This window comes from Macaca nemestrina, chromosome 2 (genome assembly GCF_043159975.1).
Source record: "Macaca nemestrina isolate mMacNem1 chromosome 2, mMacNem.hap1, whole genome shotgun sequence".
NCBI lineage: Eukaryota > Metazoa > Chordata > Mammalia > Primates > Cercopithecidae > Macaca > Macaca nemestrina.
The window spans coordinates 159,175,066-159,201,263 of NC_092126.1; the positions used below are offsets into that span (position 1 = coordinate 159,175,066).

General features: G+C 42.5%; 1 protein-coding gene and 1 long non-coding RNA gene across 28 annotated transcripts in view; one reads left to right on the top strand and one right to left on the bottom strand.

Annotated features, from left to right (window-relative positions):
- Window positions 1-26,198, bottom strand: part of LOC105470260 (kalirin RhoGEF kinase) — a 700,354-nt gene that overhangs the window by 96,192 nt on the left and 577,964 nt on the right. The gene's annotated exons all lie outside the window — the stretch shown is intronic.
- Window positions 12,704-26,198, top strand: part of LOC105470259 (uncharacterized) — a 42,802-nt gene continuing 29,307 nt past the window's right edge. For both annotated transcript variants that reach the window (XR_011618448.1, XR_011618450.1), the window contains exons 1-2: window positions 12,704-12,770; window positions 12,913-13,064. This is a non-coding gene — a long non-coding RNA (uncharacterized lncRNA). The remainder of the gene's footprint in view (window positions 12,771-12,912; window positions 13,065-26,198) is intronic.

Sequence of the window (26,198 nt, forward strand, 5' to 3'; positions counted from 1 at the left end):
TTTTGGGTCTGAGGTTAGGACAGGGTTCCTGAGATGTGGAAGAATACAGGAGGAACAGGATTGGGGGAGGGAATATAGGAGTTTAGTTTTAGACATCTTTGAGATGCCCATTAGATACCTGAGTGGAGAAATTGAATAGCAGCTTGCCATCAAGTCTGGAGTTCAGGGGAGAAAGTGCTGGTGAGCTGGAGATAATTGCGGAGTTGTCAGAGGAGAGATGGGGTTGAAGCCATGAAGCTGGGTGAGATAAATGAGGGGCGTGGATATGGATAATGACAAAGTCCAAGGACTAGGCCAGAAGCAGGAAGACGAGAGGACCAGAAAGTAGCCAGTGCGGTAGGAGTAAAACCAGGAGGGTGAGGCGTTCTGGAAGCTGCACGTGGAAAATGTCTTACGAAGGGAGAAATTAGCTGTGTCCATTTCTGCTTGATAGGTCAGGAGAGATGACCTAAGAATTAAGTCTTAAAACTGAGCAACATGGAGATCATCGGTGACTTTGAAAAAAGCAGCTGTAGTGGAATGGAGGGGGCCATGGCCTCATGAGAGAGGATGCAAGAGCATGGGTGTAAGAAACAAGACAGAGTATAGAGAATTCCTGTACTGTTTTGAAGGCATAGTGATTGGAGCACAAGAGTTTGTCTGGTTTTGTTTTTTAAATCTCAGCATATTGTTTGTAAACTGTATGCCATATAGTGACTATTTTCAATCATATAATATGCTTGCAATAGCCTGAACATTTTATGTGGACTACCATTTCATTCTCCGTATAACTTTATGAGGTAGGTTCTGTTATTGTCCTCATTTTACAGAAGAAGAAACTGCAGACTTAAAGAGTTAACTTGCTTAAGGACATACAGCTCATAGGGTCAAGGTGAAATCTGAACTCCAGACAGCCAGACTTGAGCACTAAACTACACTACTGGAGCCGGGTGTGGTGATACATGCCTGTAATCCCAACTACCCGGGAGGCTGAGGCAGGAGAATCACTTGAACCCAGGAGGCAAAGGTTGCAGTGAGCCAAGATCGCACTATTGCACTCCAGCCTGGGTGACAGAGGGAGACTCCGTCTCAAAACAAACAAACAAACAAACAAACAAACAAACACTACTGGGCCTTTCATGTCTACGCCCCCCCAGTTCTCTAGGCTCCCTCTGGATATGGGGTTGGGGATGAGGTTGGAGGAAGAGCAAGTCCAGGGAAAGCCTCACTGCCATGGAAGAATAGACAGGCGAGAACAGGCATGTGGCAGATGTGGGCATGCAGGAAAAGCACATTGAGCAAACTTTATTTAATTTTCCCTAAATCCTTGATTTCTGAATACTCATTAAACTTGGAGGAGATCAGTATTAGAATCTACCTACCTTGGCTTTACAGAACAGTTTTGAGTTATTCAAAAGAAAGCCCTTTAAGTCCACTTCAGGTGTCTTCCTAGCTCTCAGTGCTTGGGGATGCTGTTCTTGTTCCTGCTAGTATTGAGAAAGCTGGGATCCCCAGACATTTGAAAGTTGCACAGGAGCATAGGCATGCAAATCAAGATCCTCAGTGAGAACTCCTAAGTAACAATTATGTCATGGAGCACCGATTAGGTTGTCTATTCTAAAGATATATAAGACAGATTTTTATTTTCATAGACCTCTTACCTAGCTGTATATAGACATCCATACACAATGGTAGAGAGAAGCAGAGAGAGAGAGAGAGACAGAAAATGAAAAAGCAAGATTGAGCACACAAAATAAAGATACATTCACAAGGCTGTATGTGATTAATTGCCAGAGGGCTGGTATGGACTTTAGCTGACAAGTAAGCAGAGTTCAGAGGAGGGTCAGATCAGTGGAGGCGGGATTGATCTGGAAAGATTTAATGGAAGAGCTGTATCTGAATAGAAGGGTGAAGGAATTCCAAAAGGGAGAAACAGCAGGAACAAAAGCACAGAGGCAGGAAAAATGAAAAATAGGTTAACAGCCAGTAATAGATCCTTTGGGTGAAATAAAGATTAGTGGAGAAAGAGAACCTGGATAGAAAAATTTGTGAGAACATTCAATAATAAACCAGAGGAGTATAAACTTTATTATGAGACTACTGGGAAATGACATAAAAAGGGTTTTTGTTGTTGTTGTTGCTTTGTTTTTAATTAATCTTGGCAACTATACACAGTACAGCCCTGGGAAGGAGGAACTAGAACCCAGGAAGCCACACTAGGGCTGTGCACAGGGAATACAAAGAAAGGAACGTGAGACACTTCAAAGCAAGAAGTGATACCATTAGCATCTGAACAAATCAAAGGTGAGTTGTCTCTGTGAATGCTGCTGCTTCTCATCATCACCACGGTCTTGGGAGAATACCTGACCAGCTCTACCTCGCCTGCACATAGGCCCCCTGACAGTGCCAGTTTGCATACTGATACTTAAATCAAACACAGGACTAGGTATTTAAACAAATTATTACAGTGGCTTTTCATATCTACTCAAAGACTGAGTCACCTTTTCCTATAATGACTTTGCCCTACACCTAGACTAGAGGTTCTAATCTACCTGGGAGGCCCTCTGGCCTACATGTAGCCAACAGAGAAGAAATAAAATCCTGAAACAGGGTGAAAGGATATGGCTGGGCTTGGTGGCTCATGCATGTAATCCCAGAACTTTGGGAGGCAGAGGTGGGCAGATCACTTGAGGTCAGAAGTTTAGGACCAGCCTGGCCAAAATGGCAAGACTCTGGCTCTACAAAAAAAAAAAAAAAAAAAAAAAATTAGCCAGACATGGTGGCACATGACTAAAATCCCAGCCACTTGGGAGGCTGAGGCATGAGAACAGTTTGAGCCTAGGAGGCAGAGGTTGCAGTTAGCTGAGATCACGCCACTGCACTTTAGCCTGGGCAATAGAGCAAGAGAAAGAAGAAAAGAGAAAAGAGAAGAGAGAAGAGAGAAGAAGGAAGGAAGGAAGGAAGGAAGGAAGGAAGGAGGGAGGGAGGGAGGGAGGGAGGGAGGGAAGGAAGGAAGGAACGAAGGAAGGAAAGAGGGAGGGAGGGAGGGAGGGAGGGAGGGAAGGAAGGAAGGAAGGAAGGAAGGAAGGAAGGAAGGAAGGAAGGAAGGAAGGAAGGAAGGAAGGAAGGAAGGAAGGAAGGAAAGGTGAATGGATGCTTTTGCCAATAGACAGCTGTCTCCAGTGGCTACAACTGGCTGGTCTCATGGGCACCAATCTCAGGCTTTCTGAGCCTTGACCCTGCTGGAACTTTTTTAGATATTGCTAGAGTTTTGTGCATAATTTGGAAAACAGCGGCAGAATATTTGTATTTGGAAGCATAAAAATTGAGCTTCTAAAATTCTCTGGTATGAAGGATAACTCATAGGGTTGCTATACTCAGGGAATATTAGGAGATCGACTAACTTGGTTGGCATCCCTTTAAGGAAAAGGTTGTAATCTTATCTCAGAAAATTCCTTGCTGGCTGTGGTCTTGGGTGTGTTGACATTGTTTCTGAAGTGTTTGGTGTGGGTCAAACTACTGTTCTCAGAAGGTTGGTGATAAACATCTTCAGAACACTGGTAATAGAAGCAGAACCTCTCTGCTATCTTTCTGCTGATAAGCTTGCAGAAGCTTTTCATTCACTAGACCCCTGTGATTCTATGCGGCTTTACTGAATCTAAGCCTTCAAGACTTATCATCAGCACGTCATGTCAGCAGAACTAGAGGCCTGGCCACATTAACTGTGCCTTGTGTTACCAGGCAAGACAGATGACTAAGATTTCTGTTCCATGGCACACCATGGCCTGGTTTTGAGATTCACAAATGCACATTTTGAATGACCATTCCTCTTCCCCTATTGTCATTTACTTCTGCTTTTTTTGCTTTCTGTGAAAATTAATGGCAAGAGTACAAAGTACAAATTAAAAACCAAGAGTAATCTCAATTCTGTTGTTTCAAGTTTGTTCCACTCAAACAACTGGAGCCATGCAACCATGGCCCAAGTAATGGGAATCTCAGAGCTGGAAGCAATGTAATTCATCAACTAGTTGATGTCCTGACTTGGGACAAGACCATTTCCAAGACACTTTAAATGCCTGGTTATAAAGGAATGTGGCATCATTTAGATTAGAAACATCTACTTAGTTAATGGCTTCTTCAGAGGGATTGGCATGTTATGCTCATCCCATCTTTTTTGGAAAATGGCTGCCATTAGCTGTGGGAGAAGTTATTTTACTATCTTTCTAGATAAAACAGTTAAGTGACAGATTTGGAATATCTACAACAATAATATTGTTCTCTCATCAAATCATCCCAAGTCCAGGCAGGTGTTATTTATTAGGATTCCCACCTTAGGAAACAGAAAATGAGACTGTTTTAGGAAACTGAGGCTCATAGTGACTGGTAAAGGCAAGACTTAAACCTAGATCTGACTCCACCACACATATATTCAATCTTATCTCTACATCCATGTTCACTCCATGTGCTCCTTTCATCTTTACCATTATTATAGAAAGGAGCATCAAGTTGCTTAAAGGTTTATATGTGGAAAAGCGATTGTCACAAACCAGTAACAAAACTAGTACCAGCATCTAGGCATCCCTAGGCCTATTCTAGGGCTCTGAACCAACGCTTCCTCTTTAGCAAAGAGGCTTTAGAAACTTCCCAAAGACCAATGACTGGCATTAAGTAAATGGGAAGAGAAATGAATCCCTGGACACTGCAAATAATAAAGAGTCCCTAATGTTCTGAATTAAAAAAAATATTTTCTGAAGCTAATTATATCATGAAATAGTTTTAAAATATAGAAAAATGTAGAAAAAAATTGACATGTATGCACCCATCACCTAGATATAGTGTAAACATTTTTCCATATTTACTTTAGGTTTTTTAAAAATAAAAGATTACAGATATAGTTGAAGCCTTTTATGTTGCCCAGTTGCAATCCTATTCTCTACTTGCCCTCATCAGAGTTAAATTCTCTTCTGAAGCTGGTGTGCATCTTTCTTATCCATGTTGTTAAACATTTACTTTTATGTGAATATAGTATTATTTTGTGTTTTATATTTTATATAATTATCATAATGTAGGTATCACTTTGCAACTTCATTTATTCAAAATTATTTGAGATTTATTCATGTTCATATATGTAGATCTAGTTCATTCATGTTAATTTTTTTTTTTTTTTGAAACAGAGTCTTACTCTGTTGCCCAACCTGGAGTGCAGTGGTGCAATCTCAGCTCAGTGCAACCTCTGCCTCCCAAGTTCAAGCGATTCTCCTGCCTCAACCTCCGGTGTAGCTGGGATTATAGGCGCACGCCACCACACCCTGCTAATTTTTGTATTTTTAGTAGAGATGGGGTTTCACCATGCTGGCCAGGCTGGTCTCGAACTCCTGACCTCAGGTGACCTGGCCACCTCAGCCTCCCAAAGTGCTGGGATTATAGGTGTGAGCCACTGTGCCCAGCCTCATGTTAATTGTTGAATAATATTCTTTCATAGGTTATATCATAATTTTGTAATATCTTTCCCTAATGATGAACATTTGGGCATATGGAGATATAGATAGAGATAAATAGATATATAATTGTACGAATCTGTTTGCATGAGTGTGAGAATTCTTCTAGGCCAGTGCTTCCCAAACTGTCTGTGGTAAAGAACCAATTTTACTTGTTTCCAATCTATTTTGGACCATTACTTTTTTTTTTTTTTTTTTTTTTTTTAAAGAAGATAGAGATGGTGTCTCACTATGTTGCTCAGGCTGGTTTCAAACTCCTGAGCTCAAGGGATCCTCCCACCTCAGCCTCCAAAGCGCTAGGATTACAGGCATGAGCCATCATACCTGGCCAGACCAATACTTTTATGAAATATATCACACTCTTGGATGTTGTGGAACTGTCAAAACCCTCTTATTTTCTGTGCTCATCTCACTGTGGATTGGACTTAGTTCAAAGACCCTGGCTGTCTGTAGGTCACACACTGAACAGCACTGCTTTTACTCTAAAGCATAAATCTCCAGGTGGAACTGCCTGGCTCTACCACTGAGCAGCTATTATGACTCTGGGCAGGTTACCTTGGTTTCTGTATCTCTGTATCTTGGTTTCCTCACCAGTAGGGAATATCAGAACCTATCTCATAAGGTTGCTCCTAGGATTAAGAAGTTAATATTTGTAAAGTGTTTAGAATAATGTCTAGACCCAGAGAAGCACCATTTAAGCATTTGTTAAATAAAAATTAATGAAACCATAAAAACCTCCCCTAATTCCATGATTGACTTTTTTCTGTGTATTCATTCATTCATTCCATCTGTGTGTTCTTCCACAGGCTAGTCTCGATATGTTAAGCATCAAAAGTTTTAGCTTCAAAGTTCTATGTCTCATGAAAGCAAAGAAAAACCTAATATTACCAGTTGCCACCCAGTGATAGATTCTCCCTATCTCCAGTAAGTAATGATAGCTCTTTAACTACTCCTAAGACCAATGCCTGAAGTCTCTTCCTAGAATAAGGTAGCCTCATCCTTTGGCTATCAGGCAATTTTCCCCCTCCCTCACCATTTGGAAGTTTAAGCAGCACAGGTTATTCCCTGAAGATGACACCTGCCTCCTTCTATCTACAGGGGTATCTCTCAGAATGGGAGCCTCTGAAGGACTCTATGAGGAGGTAATTGAACAACTGTTGAGATTATTGTGTCAGATACCATCTTGGGGTTAGAATAAGCACATCGATGTTGTTAGCCTAAGCCGTGGGGCAACAACTCCATGATTTCAGGTATTTTAATCACAGTACAGTAATCTCCCCCTTATCCATGAGGGATGCAGTCCAAGATCCCCAGTGGATGCCTGAAACTACAGATGGTATCAAACCCTATATATGTTTTTCTCTATACCTATGATAAAGTTTAATTTATAAATTAGGCCTTAAGAGATTAACAACAACAACTAATAATGAAGTTGGACAACTATAACAATATGCCAGTATCACTACTCCTGCACTTTGGGAGCCATCATTTAGTAAAATACAGGTAACTTGAACACAAGCACTGCAATACCATGACAATTGATCCGATAACTGAGGCAGCTACTAAGTGACTAATGGGCAGGTAGCACATACAGCATGGAGATGCTGGACGAAGGAATGATTCAGATTCACATCCTGGGCCGGATGGAGTAGGATGGTGTGAGATTTCATCACACTACTCAGAACAGTGCACAATTTAAAACTCACAAACTGTTTATTTCTGAAATTTTCCATTTAATATTTTCAGACCTCAGTTAACTGTGGGTAACTGAAACCGCAGAAAGTGAAACCACAGATAGATGGGGACTGTTTTAGCATGTTTCCATGCAACACACATAAGTGCTACCTGCTTCAACTGAAAGTAAATACCAGAATAAAGCCTGGGAGCGCTTGTACATTGAACATATCCTAACCAGTCCGTTGTCTGTGTCAAACATTGTCCTTCTTCTACTTAGGTAGCCTTTCACTAGTGTGATGATTAGTACTGAGTGTCAATCTGATTGGATTGAAGGATGCAAAGTACTGATCCTGGGTGTGCCTGTGAGGGTGTTGCCAAAGGAAATTAACATTTGAGTCAGTGGGCTGGGGAAGGCAGACCCACCCTTAGTCCGGGTGGGCACCATCTAATCAGCTGCCAGAGCAGCTAGAATATAAAGCAGGCAGATAAAACGTGAAAAGACTAGACGGGCCTAGCCTCTCAGCTTACATCTTTCTCCAGTGCTGGATGTTTCCTATCCTCAAATATTGGACTCCACGTTCTTCAGTTTGGGGACTTGGACTGCCTCTCCTTGCTCCTCAGCTTGCAGATGACCTATTGTGGGACCTTGTGATCATGTGAGTTAATAATAAACTCCCCTTTGTGTGTGTGTGTGTGTATGTGTGTATAAAATATATCTCCTATTAGTTCTGTCTCTCTAGAGAACTCTGACTAATACAATTAGTAGCCAAATAGAAGATACGTGCATAGGCCAGGTGCACTGACTCACACCTGTAATCCCAGCACTTTGGGAGGCCGAGGCAGGAGGATTGCTCGAGCCCAGGAGTTTGAGACCAGCCTGGGCAACATAGCAGGATGAAAGAAAAAAGCAAAGCAAAGCAAAGCAAAGCAAGCAAGCAAGCAAGCAAGCAAGCAAGCAAGCAAGCAAGCAAGAAACAGACAAAAAAGAAAGAGCGAGAAAAAAAGAGAAGAGAGAGACAAAGAAAGAAAAAGAGAAAAGAAAGAAACCTGTATAGACATTGGTAGGAACTGAATATACCAGAGATGTATTATATCTGATATAACTCATTTAGAAATTTAATTTCTTGTTTTTAAAGTTTCAACTCATACTTACTTCAATGTTACACCTAAAAAAAAAAAGGCTTCTCCCCTTTCTGGTTTAGTGTACTATTCTGAAATCAGAACACACTGCACACAAGTCATCAAAGAGTGCAAACACAGGCTCTGGCAAATGCTTTATGGCTACATCCACAGGACTGTCACCCAGTACTTTTCTGATCACAAAATACTGACTTAGCCTTATTTCTACTGACCCCAAGACGATTTGGAAGTAGAGAAGGACTACGCTTCCCAGACAGAAAAAGAAGACAGTTCTAATAGTGTTAGGAGCTTAGTGTCCCCAAAGACCAGTAATTGCCTTTGCAAGGGGTAGGCTGGGACCCTAGAGAACAAGCATATGTGTAGGTGGCATCCAAGGCTTCCGTGGATTGTGGGCATCCTAAATATATTACTCACGAGGCTGGCTCACTATTTTCTACATTCGCTTGAGTAGCACAACTCAAAAATGAAAAACTCTGTTTCAATCCATTCTTCTGGAGTTCAATGATGGTATTCAAGCACACCCCAAAGGCATGTCTTCTATATAATGTATCATGTGATTGTTAAAAGACATGGGGCCCAGTTGCTCCATACATACCATACGTGCTTTATCTAGATGGTCAATAGGTCTATAAATGTCCACCTGGTGTTCATCATAATACTGAATTAGAAACTTTGACTCCAAAGGCTGAAATCAGAAGAAACCACAAAGATTTCTAATATGGGGCCGGGCGCTGTGGCTCAAGCCTGTAATCCCAGCACTATGGGAGGCCGAGACGGGCGGATCACGAGGTCAGAAGATCGAGACCATCCTGGCTAACCCGGTGAAACCCCGTCTCTACTAAAAAAATACAAAAAACTAGCCGGGCAAGGTGGCGGGCGCCTGTAGTCCCAGCTACTCCGGAGGCTGAGGCAGGAGAATGGCATAAACCCGGGAGGCGGAGCTTGCAGTGAGCTGAGATCTGGCCACTGCACTCCAGCCTGGGCAACAGAGCGAGACTCCGTCTCAAAAAAAAAAAAAAAAAAAATTTCTGATATCCACTAATGATTTACAGAGGGGTCCTTTGACCTTCTGTTCTTTTGTCTTGCTTTAGCTCCAATGGCATAGGAATAACTGCAAACTCACTCATATTGCTTTCATATGGCTTGAGTTGTATAAGGCCAATGTACTTAAATACATCTGTTTGAAGATATTATATACTCAAACATTCCTATTTTCTTTGCTTTATGGAAATAATTTGCTAATATAAACATTATAGAAATATCATATATACATTTTTGTTCACACTGGAAATTGACTATCTAGAGAAGGGCACATGATGGGAGGGCCAAGGGTGAAAATTTCCTGGGTAGCCAATGGATAAATCTATGTTTGTAAGCATTGACAGCACAAGGCCTGCAGTAAGTATTATTAAATAATATGTCCTGCATGGTATATAATAATACTCTAGCAAAATTTAGCAGAATATAAGCTCCTGGTTGCATATTCAGCTGAGGTCCTAAGGCTATGTACGGTCAGGTCCTGGCATGGCTGGCTTCTCAGCAAACCATCTGGTTAGCCAACTTGGTGCCTGGGCCACTTAGTGCTGGAGAATGAAGATAGCTGCTATGGTGACAGCAATAGGAAATGGCGGGGGGGGGAGGGGGCGGTGCGGTGCTAGAAATACTGTTCCTTGACACTAGGAAACTTGTTGCCCTTGCAATTACTCTTACCACAACTTTAGACTAAAAGTGGCAGATGCATCTTGGCTCAGAATATTCCGTCTTCCATCTCTTAGTCATTCCTAAGTGTCAAATGCATAGTGCAAACCCCTGCCTCCCACTTACTATGCCACCACTTTTCCAGTGCATCCTTTACCAACTCAACATCCTTTACCTCACCACTTTAGCCAGACTTAACTTTGTGTTTTTATAAATTTTGTACAACTGAATCCTTATGCATTTAGAACATCTATATCTATTTTTTCCCATTAAAAGTACAAAAGCAAGGGCCATATCTTAGTTCATTTCTAGTTATTGTCCCCCTTCTTTTCCCAATACGGCTGCTCCTGTCCTGGCAGAATGTGTACAGAAATCTGAGCCACAGAAATGATTCCAGATCCACTGGCATCCACATAGGGCAGGGATCCTTCTCATCTTCAGAGCCCATTGGGACATTGGCCCTCAATAGGAATATCTCCAACAGGCAATCTCCACAGATTGAAAAGTCAGCACCTCTGGCTTCAAATTAGAAGTCTCCTAAATTTTGTTCTAATTCAGTGCAGATCTCCTTCAACTACTGCAGGCTCCTTCAGTGTTGTCCTCCCCACCACCCCGGCCCCACGCTTTGGCTCCTGTTGGGATGGCATTGGAATCAGAGGATAAAATGAAAGTTCCCAATTGACTGTCCTCAAGGTCTCCTCGACCTCAGGTTTTCCTGTTAATCCTCTGAGTCAGAGACAGAGAGAGGAAAGCCCTCAAAGGGCAATGAACTCCACCCTCTGCCCCTAGATAAGCATGTCCTGAAAACACAAGGCTGCTGCTCTGATAGACTGCCATGCTGACTCACTGGACTCACTGCCCCATCTAGCTGCCTCTGGAAGTTAATGGCAAGAAAATTCTCTTTATATTCCACCAGTGGTGGATTCCGAAGCTTGATATGTGGGATCAAGTAAAAGTCAGTGAAAGCAGATCTGCTGCTCTCCTAAGAGAAAATATTCTAGATATTAATTCAACCTACACACCCATTTACTTTTGCTAGACTTTGCTGCAGTTTCTGGAGAGGGAACACACATTTCTTCTAAGCAGTGGAGTAGAAAACTTTCCCAAAAGACTTCCGAAAAGTTCAAAACATAACCACCAAGGCCGGGAGTGGTGGCTCATGCCTATAATCCCAGCACTTTAGAAGGCTAAGGCGGGAAGATCAATTGAGATCAGGAGTTTGAGACCAGCTGAGCAACATAGCGAGACCTCATCTCTACTAAAAAAAAAAAAAAAAAAAAAAAAAAAAAAAAAAAATTAGCCTGGTGTGGTGGTGCGTTCCTGTTGTCCCAGCTACTGAGGAGGGTGAGGCAGCAGAGTCGCTTGAGCCCAGGAGGTCAAGGCTGCAGTGAGCTGTGATTGCACCACTGCACTTCAGCCTGGGCAACAGTGTGAGACCTCTGTCTCAAAAACAAAACCAAAAACAAAAACCATAGCCACTGAAAGAATACGGTGAAACTTCACAAATTCAGACTGAAGAAAGGGCATATTATATTAGTATAAAATACAGACCTTTCATTGTAAAACAAAACAAAACAGTTTCACTATGAGATATCATCTCATACCTGTTAGAATGGCTATTATCAAAAATCAAGAGATAACAAATGCTGGTGAGAGTGTAGAGAAAAGGGAACTCTAGGACATTGCTGCTGGAAGTGTAGATTGATCCAGCTATTATGGAAACAGTATGGAGGTTCCTAAAGAAATTAAAAATAGAATAATCGGGCCAGGCACAGTGGCTCATGCCTGTAATCCCGGCACTTTGGGAGCCCAAGGCAGGCGAATCATTTGAGCTCAGGAGTTCAAGACCAGCCTGGACAACATGGTGAGACCATCTCTACAAAGAATACAAAAATTAGCTGGGTGTGATGGCATGCATCTGTAGTACCAGCTACTCGGGAGGACCATTGCACTCCAGCCTGGGCGACGAGAGTAAAACCCTATCTCAAAAAAAAAAAAAAAAAAGAAGAAAAAAGAAAAAAAAAAAAAAGAATTATCATATGACCCAGTGATCCCTCTTCTGAGTACATATCCAAAGGAAATGAAATTACTACCTCATAGAGATATCTGAACCCTTATGTTCATTGCAACATTATTCACAGTAACCAAGACACAGCAACCATCTAAGTGTCTGCCAACAAACCAAGGAATAAAGAAACTGACATATATATTTATATACACACACAATGAAATATTATTCAGCCTTTAAAAAGAAGGCAATCCTGCCACTTGCACAACATGGAGGAACCTGGAGGGCATTATGTTAAGTTGAAATAAGCTAGACATAGAAAGAAAACTATTGCATGATATCACTCAAATGTGGAATCTTAAAATATATATATATATATATACAGTGATGGAAAATAAAACACTGGTTACCAGGGGCTGGAGTAGGGGGAAGAAACAGGGAGATGTGGGCCAGAGGATACAAAGTAGCAGATAACTATTTATATGTATCATATAACATCATGTCATATACCTTAGATATATACCATCACATTTATTTTAAAATAAACAAACAAGAAGTGCTTACTATTTTCAAGTGATGGCCAGCAAGAATTAGTGGATAAGTAGGAACTGAGATTGCCTGAAATCTGCACTCACCTACGGAAGACATCTCACGCACAAGGGTCATCTAATTATGACACAAGGCTTCTACCAAGTTCCGAGGCTGGAGAGGGCGCCTTCTCCTGGATTTATCTCTCCGCATGCAGCCCTCCCAAGCTCCATATCTGGCAGGTAAGCCCAATTTCCCTATAAATGAGGGCCACTCCTGAGTCCATGGTATATCTTAGGCCTTCAAACAAGCCCTCAATGAGCTCTGTAAAGCATTGTTAACTCTATTAGCTTACCTAGTGACATTTTCTCCTTTTCTTTTCAGATGGTATTAACATAAACAAGTTCAGCTCTAGTAATAATCACAAAGACTCAAAATAGCACTATACAAATGACTGTATATGACTGAAGACTCTCCCACAGAATGGGCAAGGCTGACTTCCAGTTTTGTTCTCTGACCAGCGGACTTTTCATTCAGTAAGATTTCTGCACTGATATTTTCTTTCCATTCCCACTGTCACTCAGATAGTTTAAACCTATTTGCTTTAACTACATAACAGCTCCAGACTGGTCTCTCTGCCTCCAGTCTTTTTCTCCTATCCATTGGATATATCTCTGCCACTAGAGCAATTGTATCACTTTGTTCAAATCACATTCAAAACTTCATCAATAGTATCTAATCTGTCAGCCTACCTTTTCATGGTAGTTCTACCATCAGGCCTGATCTCACCTTGCCTGTTCTCTGAGTTTCACTTTTCGATAATCCCAAGTTTTCAAACTGTGGTCCCCAGACCAGCAATATCAGTGTCATCTGGGGACTTGTGGGAAATGAAAATTATTGGGCCCTACTCCAGAGCTAGTGGATCAGGAACTATTGGGGTAGCTTAGTATCCTGTGCTTTAACAAGCTCCCCAAGTAATTCTGCAGCGCAGAGTTTGAAGACCAGTGTCCTATAAGAACCCTTCACTTTAGTCTAATCTTTCAGTTCACTGCGTTATGTTGCATTCCTCACTGCCTGTACACCCTTTAGCTTTTCTGCTTTTCTGGAGCTTACCAAGGACTTCTTCATTGTAAGCCCAGCACGTTCTCCTTTTGCTCTGAGTACCTTTTTGTGCCATTTGTTTGGCACTGATAAATACTTGTTCACGTATTTTACCTCCCTAAGGAAAGTCCTTGAGAAGAGGTCTCCTCCAACTTTGTACTGCCAGCACAAATTCTTTGTTTGTGTGAGACAGGGTCTCACTCTGTCACGCAGTCTGGAGTGCAGTGGCTCAATGACAGTTCACTGCAGCCTCAACCTCTTGGGCTCAGGTGATCCTCCCTGAGTAGCTGAGACTATAGACTCATGCCACCATGCCCAGCTAATTTTTATATTTTTTATTTTTTATAGAGACAGGGTTTCACCATGCTGCCCAGACTGGCCTCAAATCCTTTGGTCATTAAATGGCTGGTGATGAAAAGCTAGGGACAAAACTTAGCAATATCACCTTTTTTTTTTTTTTTTAGACGGAGTCTCACTCTGTCACCCAGGCTGGACTGCAGTTGTGCAATCTCGGCTCACTGCAAGCTCCGCCTCCCGGGTTCACACCATTCTCCTGCCTCAGTCTCCCGAGTAGCTGGGACTACAGGCGCCTGCCACCAGGCCCGGCTAATTTTGTGTATTTTTAGTAGAGACAGGGTTTCACCATGTTAGCCAGGATGGTCTCTACCTTCTGACCTTGTGATCTGCCTGCCTCGGCCTCCCAAAGTGTTGGGATTACAGGCATGAGCCACTGCACCCGGCCAGTTCCTTAAGAAGTTCTAAGTGCTGCCCAGTCAATTAAAAATGAGTTAAGAAAGCCAACTGTTTCTTTACTGCAAGACTTCCAGGAACCTTTAATATGCTAATGTAGATGATGACACCAGAGGGAACATAGACCATTTACCAAACTTCATTGATCTTGGCTGTAATTCCCTTGATCTGGAAGAAAAAGGGTGAGACTCCTGGAGATGGTATCCTGACAGCGGAGTAGTCAGTAAAACTCAAAACCTGTAACAAATGCCAAAGCAGGAGCTAAGTTGCAGTCTAGCTCAGTTATTTTAGGCTTGTGTACTATCACATCAAGTATACCCAGAAGCCAGTGGGAAGCCTGACCTGGATTCAACTCACAATGTGCCCTTCAGTAGTAACCTTAACCAAAGGTAACTACGACAGGCTTAATTATAGAGGCTGGGGGGAAGAGTTAAGCAGGGTGACTCTGGAAAGTTTAAGACTGTAATTAAGTGCTACTTAACTGAAAATGTCGCAATGGAAATTCTCCTAGGAAACCTAAGAAGCAAGAGGAGGAAACTGCATATATGGAGGAAGTAACAGGTGGCTAGAGGTCAAAGACTGCTTGTTTTCGGTGTCCTTTTTTGGTAAACTGTATTTTTGCGTGGAACAGGAAAGAAAGTGTGAAGGCTTAGGGTCTCTTGGACTTAATGTAATAGGAGGCTCTACAGTCTTAATCTGGTTCTCCTTCTCCCAACCACCTGTGCCAAGTGGGTTTTCTTCTAGGTCTTCACTACCTGGCTTAGGAAAAAGCAGTAGACAAACAAGATTGAGTTTAGTCTAAGCCTCCTGACCAAGCTCAGTGTTTCATCCTACACTTCCCAAGTCTGTGCTGTTCACGCAAAAGTCTCCCTGTGGTTCTCCTCTCTGGCCTCCTTGCTACCGGGAGCACGGATTCAACACTGAGACGTGGCTAGGAAAACGAACTGCCTGGCCCACCCTGCGACCGGATTCAAGAGTATGATCCCATTGGCACCAGTTCTTTAAAACTTCTTATTTTGACATAATTTCAGATTCACAGAAAGGTTACACAACCAGTACAAAGAACTCTTATATACTCTTTACTCAGATTCCTCCAATGTTAACATTTTGCCATTAGCTTTTTCATCTTTCTCTTTCCAAACTGAGAATAAGTTACAGAGAAGATTCCCCTTTATTCCCAAATACTTTAGTGTAGATTTCCTTAAAACAAGGACATTCTCTTATATAACCATAGGACAATGAGCAAAATCAGAAATTTAACATTGATATCCTGTTTTTTTTAAATATTGACAGTTATTCCAATAATGTCCTTCATAGAGAAAGATCATGTCTTTTATGATCTGCACATCTTTTATAAGTACAGAGTAGTTATTTTGTAGAATGTCCCTCATTTTGTTTGCCATGTATTTCCTTATGATTACATTTAAGGTGTGTGTTTTTGGTGGGAATATCCCAAAAATGATGCATCAAATCAGAAAGCGTAAAATATTGATTTGATTAGACTACAGTGATGTTAACTTTGATCCCCTAGTGTCTGTCACTGAGACAATGTTCTAATCCACCAGGTAAAAGTGCATACTCACTTAGCCCAGCTGTTTTAAAATTCTGATATAATTTACGCTTGCCTAACTCTGGTCATATATGTGACAAATTAACTATAAGTAATGTTTGAACACAATTCCTATGTAAAATACTCAATTCCATTCATGAAACAATTTCCTGATCACAAACATGAGAAGAGGCTAATTTTCTACTTCATTGAAGACAGACTGAACAGTGTATAATGAAAGTGGTTGGCTGGGTGTGGTGGCTCATGCCAGTAATCTCAACATTTTGGAAGGCTAAGGTGGGAGGATCACTTGAGTCCAGGAGTTTAAGACCAGCCTGGGAAAGATAGTGAGACCCTGTCCCTACCAAAATAAAAAATATATTAGCTGGGTGTGGTGGTGCACACCCATAGTCCCAGCTACTTGGGAGGCTGAGTGGGAGGACTGCCCGAGCCCAGGAGGTTGAGGCTGCAGTGAACCATGATTGTGCCACTACATTCCAGCCTGGGTGACATGGTGACACAGCAACACCCTGTCTCTGAAAACAAAAAAAAAAAAGAAAAAAGCCAGGTGCAGTGGTTCATGCCTGTAATCCCAACACTTCAGGAGGCTGAGGTGGGCAGCTCCCTTGAGTCTAAGAGTTTGAGACCAGTCTGGGCAACATGGCGAAACCCTGTCTCTATAAAAATTAGCCAGGTATAGTGGTGCATGCCTGTAGTCCCAGCTACTTGGGAGGCTGAGGTGGGGGGATTGATTGAGCATGGGAGGTCGAGGCTACATTGAGCTGTGATTGAGCCACTGCACTCCAGCCTAGGAAACAGAGTGAGACCCTGTCTCAATCAATCAATCAATCAATCAATCAATAAGAATTTTAGAAAAAGAAACTGGTAATTACACTAAAGACTAGAACTAGGTTTTGTTAAAATTTTATAAGCTATGCTTTAACATTCTATTTAAAGTTGATTTTAGCCTTTGTGGGCACACAAAATCCATCCAGTTGAAGTTTTCACATGAAACACAGATTCCAAAGTGAGGATTCTGAAAGCTAGTCTGGGGCCAGGTTTATACTCAACCCATAAGTCTCTTCTATAGATCTGAAATTGTCACTGAAAATGGTGTTGGAGGTTTTGGGGAGGCATAAATCCAGGCTGGCTCTGTTAACTACCTACAATATGTTACTAATAAATACAGAAAGATCATCACGACATAGAACGCTGCTGCTCTTGAGTCTTGAGTATGGGACCTGACAGCTGGAAAGGCCAGAGACTAAAGAATGGAAATAGAATTCTAGGACCCTGTTAGACAGTGAGGCATTTCCAGTCTCATGAATCAAATTTAACAACGGTAAAGGCAGGAGAAATGGCAAGTAGGTGATGAGAGAATAGATCAGTGAGAACCTGAGAAGCTCAAATGTTGGCTTCTAGTTTAGAAAACACTGAATTAGGTTACCTAACTGTTGTAGCAAGTAATAAGCCTTCAACTCAAGAGCTGGGTAGAGAGGCTGGATCTGAAGATGCCACAAGACCCTGGACAGGTCACTTCCCAATAATAACATGTAGGTTATTTGTATAATTGGGACTAGAAACTCCCTTTAGCAAGCATCCGCTGCCCTTTGGGCTGATAAAACAAACTGATATCTTGCCCTGTTGCCATGAGCCTAATCCTGAGACTTACTAGCAGTATTTCAACTTTCCTTCAATCAGGAAAAACATCCAATGTACCCACTAAGCTGCTAGAGAAAGGGTCACTTATTCACCTGGGGCAAGAGTCAAAGCTCAGATGTCTTCAGAGACCAACGGATAAGGCAAACATGAAAAGATGGATACAGAACAATCAGGAGAGATACAGGCTGTGTCAAACTGCGGGTTGTAAGTCCACTGGGGAGTGTAAGACATATTTTTTTTTTTTAAAGGAGGCAACCATTCTGCTGCCAAATACTACACATCTGGGACCAAAGGCCCAAGGATTGCTACTCTGCCTTGCTTGCCCAATGGTGGCAAGGCCACTTTTCCTTTACGATAGCTAAAACCCCTGGCTCCATGATCAGCAATGATTGGTATGGAATGTCAGCAGTACTACAGGCATCCCTGCAGATATCCTTTGCAGAGAAAACACTCAATCAGACTATTTCCAGAAGAATGCCCTTTTCCCAGAAGCTTGCCTAGACCTTGCATCGTTATAATGTCTCTTCTATTATTTAAGTGGGGATCCCATAGGCTTGATTTATATAACATTTTATATTTGAAGATATTACTTTATTATTCGTTCATTCAACACATGCTTGTTGAGTGCTTCCTATATGCCACGAGTTGTTCCTGATGCTGGGCTATAGCAAGTGTAGGAGACAGACAAAGTCACTGAAATTAGAAACTTGTCATTCTAGTTGGGGTAGAGAGGGAGTCAGATAAGAAACTAACAAATGAGTGAGAAAAATTTCCAGTAGTATTGAACAGTTTTAAAGAATTAAACTGACGGCTGGGTGCAGTGGCTCACATCTGTAATCCCAGCAGTTTGGGAGGATGAGGCAGGCAGATCACCTGAGGTGAGGAGTTCAAGACCAGCCTGGCCAACATGGTGAAACCCCATCTCTATTAAAAACACAAAAATTGCTGGGCGCGGCGGCTCACGCCTGTAATCCCAGCACTTTGGGAGGCCGAGGCAGCTAGATCACCTGCGGTCAGGAGTTTGAGACCAGCCTGACCAACATGGAGAAACCCCATCTCTACTAAAAATACAAAATTAGCCGGGCGCGGTGGCTCAAGCCTGTAATCCCAGCACTTTGGGAGGCCGAGGCGGGCGGATCACAAGGTCAGGAGATCGAGACCACAGTGAAACCCCGTCTCTACTAAAAATACAAAAAAATTAGCCGGGCGCGGTGGCGGGCGCCTGTAGTCCCAGCTACTCAGGAGGCTGAGGCAGGAGAATGGCGGAAACCCGGGAGGCGGAGCTTGCAGTGAGCCGAGATCGCACCACTGCACTCCAGCCTGGGCAACAGCGTGAGACTCCGTCTCAAAAAAAAAAATAAAAAAAAAATAAAATAAAATAATAAAAAAAATAAAAAAATAAAAAAAATAAAAATACAAAATTAGCTGGTCATGGGGGCGCATGCCTGTAATCCCAGCTACTTGGGAGGCTGAGGCAGGAGAATTGCTTGAATCGGGAGGTGGAGGCTGTGGTGAGCCGAGATCATGCCATTGCACTCCAACCTGGGCAACAAGAGCGAAACTCCGTCTCAAAAAATAAAAAAATTTTAAAAAATTTAAAAATTAGCTGGATGTGGTGGTGCATGCCTGTAATCCCAGCTACTTGGGAGGCTGAAGCAGGAGAATTGCTTGAACCTGTGACGCAGAGGCTGCAGTAAGCTGAGATTGTGCCATTGCCCTCCAGCCTCAGCTACAAGAGTGAGACTCCATCAAAAAAAAAAAACAAAAACAAAAAACTGACTAATGGGCTAGAGAGGGCCTGAGGACTTCTTCAGAATGAGTAGGTGGTGACAGTTTCTCCGAGAAGTGACATTTAAGCTGAGACGTGAATGATGGGAATGAACCAGCCACATGAAGATGGAAACAAGGCTTTCTGGCAAGGTCACAGACTGTGCAGAGATCCTAAGGCAGAAATGAGTTTGGGATATTCAAGCTTGAGCGTGGCTGGTGGGTGAAGGCACATTAAACGCAGTTGGAAAGTAGGCAGGGCCTAGAACCAGAACCTTGCAGAGCACAGCAGGAAGCTGGACTTTATCCCCAATGCAATGGGAAGCCATTGGAGTGTTTTAAAAGGGGCTGGGGTGTGGTATAGGTGATGCAATAGGATTCATTTTTATTGACAATCTTTAATTTCTGACTACCCCATGTTATATAGCCAGATACATTTTCCCCCAGTTAGAATCACCTTTGCACCAAGAATCACCTTTTCTTCTAGTGATGAGTAACAGATACGGGAGAAACAGCTTACTAAATATGGATGAATAGGAACCATCAAGATACTCAAATCTGGTCTCTGGACAAAACACTCCATATCCAGCTCACATACACAAGGCCATCCTATGCCTCCTAACTATCTGCTCATGTTTCCCACACCAACATGTCACCTGGTATCTCAACTTAATTCTTTCTGCTATGGTCTAGGGTGTGTTGACACAGCTTTAGGTAACATTATCAACAAGATATGCTCCCATCTCTGATCTTACTTTTCTCGCTACCTACACATTCCTTCCCCAGATCCCACAGAGTCCATTCTCTCTCTTACTTCAGGTCATTATTAAAAGGCTGCCTTACCAGCACAGCCTTCCCTGATACCCTATTGAGAACTACAACACCCACCTCCACATGCTGCCACTCTGATTCCCTAGCCCTGTTACCTTCTCTGTAGCACTTACTGCCATCTAGCCAACTGTATTTTTTGTTTCTTTATTTTTTGAGACAGGGTATCACTCTGCTGCCCAGGCTGGAGTGCAGTGGCATGCCTGGCTCACTGCAGTCTCAATCTCCCAGGCTCAAGCAATCCTCCCACCTCAGCCTCCCAGTAATTGGGACCACAGTGTGTGTCACCACACCTGGCTAATTTTCTTCCCCTCCCCCTCCCCCTCCCTCTTCCTTCTCCTCCTCCTCCTCCTCCTCCTTCTTCTTCATAGGGAGGAGGTCCTACTGTGTTGCCTAGGCTAATCTCAAACTCCTAGGTTCCAGCCATCCTCCCACCTCAGCCCCTCAAAGTGCTGAGCTTACAGTTGTAAGCCACCCTGCCCAGTCAAGCCAATTGTATTCACCATGTCTTTTTATTTCCTGTATTATTTGCTTTGATATCTCGGGTACTGATGATCCTGGAGGGATAGCCCCTCCCAGGGTTAGTTAATATCCAGAGAGAGATGACAACTTTCCTATGCAAACCCACCAATCCAGAGCCCACACCCAGAACCACCCTCTTTATCAAGCTTTCATTTTTGGGCCAATATCCACCTGCCCTAATCACCCCAGGACCAGGTACCAGACAACTAGAGACAACCCCTTGTCCCCCAGAGCCCTCTACAATTACTCAAACTAGCCAGTCCTAAACCTGCTTATCTTGCCTCACCTCTTAAAGACTCCAGCCCCCTAGTTGCTTCTCTCTCTTTGCCTGCATGCAGCTTCAGTGTTTTCTTCTGTGGCCCGGTGTGGGGTGCCCCATCCTCTTGGGGAACGGTGAGTAATAGACTATCATTCCAGTCACCTCCTCATCTGTTGGCATGACTGAATTTCAAATTTCTATTAATATTAATGTACTATATTTAAAAATACTATGAAATTTATTTCGTATTTGTTGCACCTACTCCCCTCACTAAAAGCTCCATGAAGGCAGGGATTTTTTTCTTCTTCCTGTTTTTGTTTATTGTTGTGCTTCTAGCAGCTAAAAGAGTGCTTAGCACAGAACTAAAGCACTCAATAAACATTTGTTGGGGAAAAAAGATTTCATAGAAAGTGCTCAGTAAATATGTTCTGAATATTAAATGAATAAAAAGGAAGCCAAGATGCCTGTTTCTGTGTGCATGGATGAATACAGAAGCCAAGTGTAGAGTGAGGTGACCTTGGGATTCGAGTGCCAGTTCTATCTCTTTACCTTTCTGAACCTCAGTTTACTCATCTATAAAATGAGGACAACTACCACCCATCTCTGAGATAACAATACTTACTTAGCCCAGTAGTGAGAGCTTATTATATGACAATAAATGGCAATGACAATAATGACTATTGAATGGCAATGAACAATGTTGTGTTGTAATACAGCAATGCCTGTGAGGCCTCAAGCCTGCAAGACAGCCAGCTCTCATCCTCAGACTGCAATGCCTTGAGTCATCTGCTGGAATGGATTCACTCTCATTTTCCTTCCCAGGCAGCAACAAAGGGAGAAGGCATGTTTCTCTTCTAAGCAGCTTTAAAGCGGCTCTACGCCCTTTACTCACTTTTATAACCTGCTGCTCCTCCTCAGTCACAGATGCAGAAGCATCCTAGCTAGTGCAAATACATGTATATACTCAGGTGTGTCTGGCAAGCATGAACACAAGCTGCGTGACATACTTAGGACTTCCACAAACTCAGGTCAGAGACCCCCAAACTATCAGGCTTACGTGGAAGAGGGGATTTATGTGGTTGATAACATCACCCACCCATTTCTTATGCCAAAGTAGGAAGTACTCCATGACCTCAGCAAATAAAAACACTTAGATCAACAGGAGGACTTTATTTAAACAGTCAGGATTTCAAAAGTAATATATAGTCATTACGGGGAAAAAAAAATTTGAGGAAAAAGAAAAGTTTCTGTAATCCAACTATTTTGTGACCTTTAACACTTTAGAACATTTCCCGAATCTTTGGGTAGCTATGTGCACATGAATACCTGTAAAGCAGTATATTTGTTGAATAAATGAACAAAACTCAAGCCCAGATGACCTTTCCTCAGTCCGCTGACCCTTTGGCTAAGTCTCAGGGTTCCAGGCTGCCTGACTGCTGCTAAGGTACCTTTCACCATACCTTTCAGTGCTAGGCCAGGCCTCACACTCCCAGTGCTCAAGAAAAAGAGTACAGTGGGCCGGGCGCAGTGGCTCAAGCCTGTAATCCCAGCACTTTGGGAGGCCGAGATGGGCGGATCACGAGGTCAGGAGATCGAGACCATCCTGGCTAACACGGTGAAACCCTGTCTCTACTAAAAAATACAAAAAACTAGCTGGGCGAGGTGGCGGGCGCCTGTAGTCCCAGCTACTCGGGAGGCTGAGGCAGGAGAATGCCCTAAACCCAGGAGGCAGAACTTGCAGTGAGCTGAGATCTGGCCACTGCACTCCAGCCTGGGCGACAACACGAGACTCCATCTCAAAAAAAAAAAAAGAAAAAAAAAAAAAAGAAAAGGAGTACAGTGAAAGGAGCACTGGGCCACACAAATAACCCCACGTGTGATTTCCAGCTTAACTCTTAACTTGCTGCATGATCTTAGGTAAAACCCAATCTTGCTGGCTTTCAATGTACTAATCTATCAAGTGGAAAAACAACTCCAGATCATCCTTACCAGCGCTTTCACCTTTAAACCCTGGAAATACAGAAGATTCAGTTATGTGTTCTAAGCAGACTTTTAAATGCCATTACTGCAGGGGAGGGCCATCATTTCAAATCCTGGTGTTTGTTCCCAACTCTCCGGCAGGCCTGCAGCAGAGAAGGCAGCTCCCAGAAGCCAGAATTAGAACCTGAGCTAGGGAAAAGCAAAAACATAGGGTCCGCAGACTATCAGGAGGGAAAGGAGGAAGGGAGACAGGATGCTGTAAGGTTTCCGCTGACTTCCAGCAACTAGTCTCTGGGTGTTTGGGCCTTGGCTCAGCTGCCCTCTACTTTTCAGTACTCTTCCTGGGGAGACAGAGAGAGGGCTCATCTGCTCTTCATGGCCCTTGAAAAATTTACTGTCTATTCTAGAGACTTAAAGTCTGAATTTATAATAGACATTTAAAGGTTGCATGAGAGGGTATAAATTTGTGGCAGGGCATGGTAGCTCATGCCTGTGATCCCAGCACTTTGGAAAGCCAAGGTGGGCAGATCACTTGGGCCTAGGAATTTGAGACCAGCCTGGGCAACATGGCGAAACCCTGTCTCTACAGAAAAAAATTATCTGGGCATGGTGACGTGTGCCTGTGGTCCCAGATACTCAGGAGGTTGAGGTGGGAGAATCACTTGAGCAGGGAGGTGGAGGCTGGAGTGAGCTGAGATCAGGACACTGCACTCCAGCCTGGGTGACAGAGTGAGACCCTGTCTAAAAAAAATTTTTAAAAAGAGAGATTATAAATTTGTAAAACTGAAGGAAAAGGCTTAGATAACATTAAGTGGACAAAAAGCAGGATACAATGCTAAATATAAAAAGTGAACTAGCTGTGGATATATTTTATAGTTATTACACATATATATGTATATAATGTACATACAGAAAAAAGAATGGAGGCTGGGTGCCGTGGCTCACGCCTGTAATCCCAGCACTTTGGGAGGCTGAGGCAGGCAGATCACTTGAGGCCAGGAGTTTGAGATCAGCCTGGCCTATGCGGTGAAACCCTGTCTCTACTAAAAATACAAAATTAGCCAGGTATAGTGGTACATGCCTGTAATCCCAACTGCTTGAGAGGCTGAGACATGAGAATCACTTGAACCCAGGAGGCAGAGGTTGCAGTGAGCCGAGATTGTGTCACTGCACTCCAGCCTGGGCGGCAGAGTGAGAAAGAGTTGAATAAAGTCAAGGTCTCTAGGATTATAGGGAGATAGATTTTCCTTATTTTTTCCAATATCTTCCAAATTATCGGTTACAAGTATGTATTACTTTAAAAAGTATGTCATACATAAATACATGCTCCTGAAATTTCATAAAATACTTTAGAAAATTATAGGGTAAAAAGTTCATCTCTCCCCAACTTATTCCCAGTGACTTGCCCATACCCAAATTAATTCTACTCTGCTACCTAGAAGTAACCACAGTGATTCAGTGTATATCTTGGATCATTTTCAATGCATCCACTCACATAGACACACAGTTTGTTCTTGCACAATGATGTTTATACTATGTCGTTGAATGGTTCTGTACGGATTTTTTCCCATTTAACAAATGGGAGATCTTCGTATGTTTGGATCTTCTATTTTGCTGTTTGTTTCAGATGGCTGAATACCACACCACTGTAAAACTATACCACAACCATTCCCCTATTGGAAACCATGTCACTGTCCATCTTCTTGTTCGCTATTACAAAAATTATCACTTGAAATCCTGCGACAGATGGAGACCTTCTTTAGGGTACAGTACAAGAAGTGGTATTGATGAGTCAAAAGACACACAAATGTTCAATTTTTATAGATGTTGCCAAATGGCCCTCAAGAAAGAGAATCAACGTTCACACCAGTGGATGAATATCTATTTGGTCTTACCTATAATTTTGCCAGTCTGAAGGGTGAAACATAATCTTGTTTTTATTTGTATTTTTGATTACTAGATGTTATCTTTTCAAAAGTTTATTGCCTTTTGAAAAGTCTTACATCTTCATCGCTTTTGCCATTTTAAAAAATATTGGGTTAATTAGCTTTTTTCTTAATTTATAAGAACTCTTTATACATTCTGGGTCTTAATCTTTTATCTGTTATGCAGGTTACAAGCGTTTTCTCCTTGTCTGTCATTTGTTTTCACTTCCTTTATAGTGTCTTTACATTTGCCTGAAATCCTTCTGAAATTTATTTTTATGTATAATGAGATCTATGGATATAATTTACCTGACTTTAATGTTAAGAAAAAACATTTTTTTTTTTTTTTTTTTTTTTTTGGAGACGGAGTCTCGCTCTGCCGCCCAGGCTGGAGTGTAGTGGCCAGATCTCGGCTCACTGCAAGCTCTGCCTCCCGGGTTCACGCCATTCTCCTGCCTCAGCCTCCTGAGTAGCTGGGACTACAGGCGCCCGCCACCTCGCCCGGCTAGTTGTTTTTTTTTTTTGTATTTTTTAGTAGAGACGGGGTTTCACCGTGTCAGCCAGGATGGTCTCGATCTCCTGACCTCGTGATCCGCCCGTCTCGGCCTCCCAAAGTGCTGGGATTACAGGCTTGAGCCACCGCGCCCGGCCAAGAAAAAACATTTTAAAGTAGAAACTTCAAAGAACCTCAGCTTTACATTTGTCTTTTATGGTTCTCATATTTTATAAATCAAATTTATGGTATTTTTAAGGACACAGGACTATAAGAAAGGATTAAGAAGAAGCCTTGCCACACATCACACAGCCTGGGCATTTTCATAGCTAAGTGAATGCTTCAAGCTATGCCAGCACTGAGCTTATCAGACATGTGAGATTTTGGGTTCTAGCTCTTAGGCAGTTTCCATGCTCCTCTGGGTCACCAACGAGGACTCCCATCTAAGAGAGGAGACACTCTAGTCTAAGTATCATGTAAGGCCCAAAAGAATACCCCAAATGAAAACGATATAATTGCCCCAAACTATAATTCCCCTTGTACACAAACTCCAATCAATGTGATTTTATTTCTCTCTGTGTTTTCTGCAACTGTGAACTTGAGTTTCAGTATGTTTAGGTACAATAAAATTTGCTGAACAGATGCATGACTATGTTAAGTCAAGTCTTTAAGCTATTCATGATGGGGGATAATCAGAGAAAGTCAGCAGTGGACTGAAATGATAAAGGAGAGTAAAGTTGATGGTTAATCAGAAGTAGGTTTTCCAATAAAGCCTCCCTCTTGGAAGAGATGCAAAAAGCTGTGGCAAGAATTACATTTTGATGTGTGTGTTGG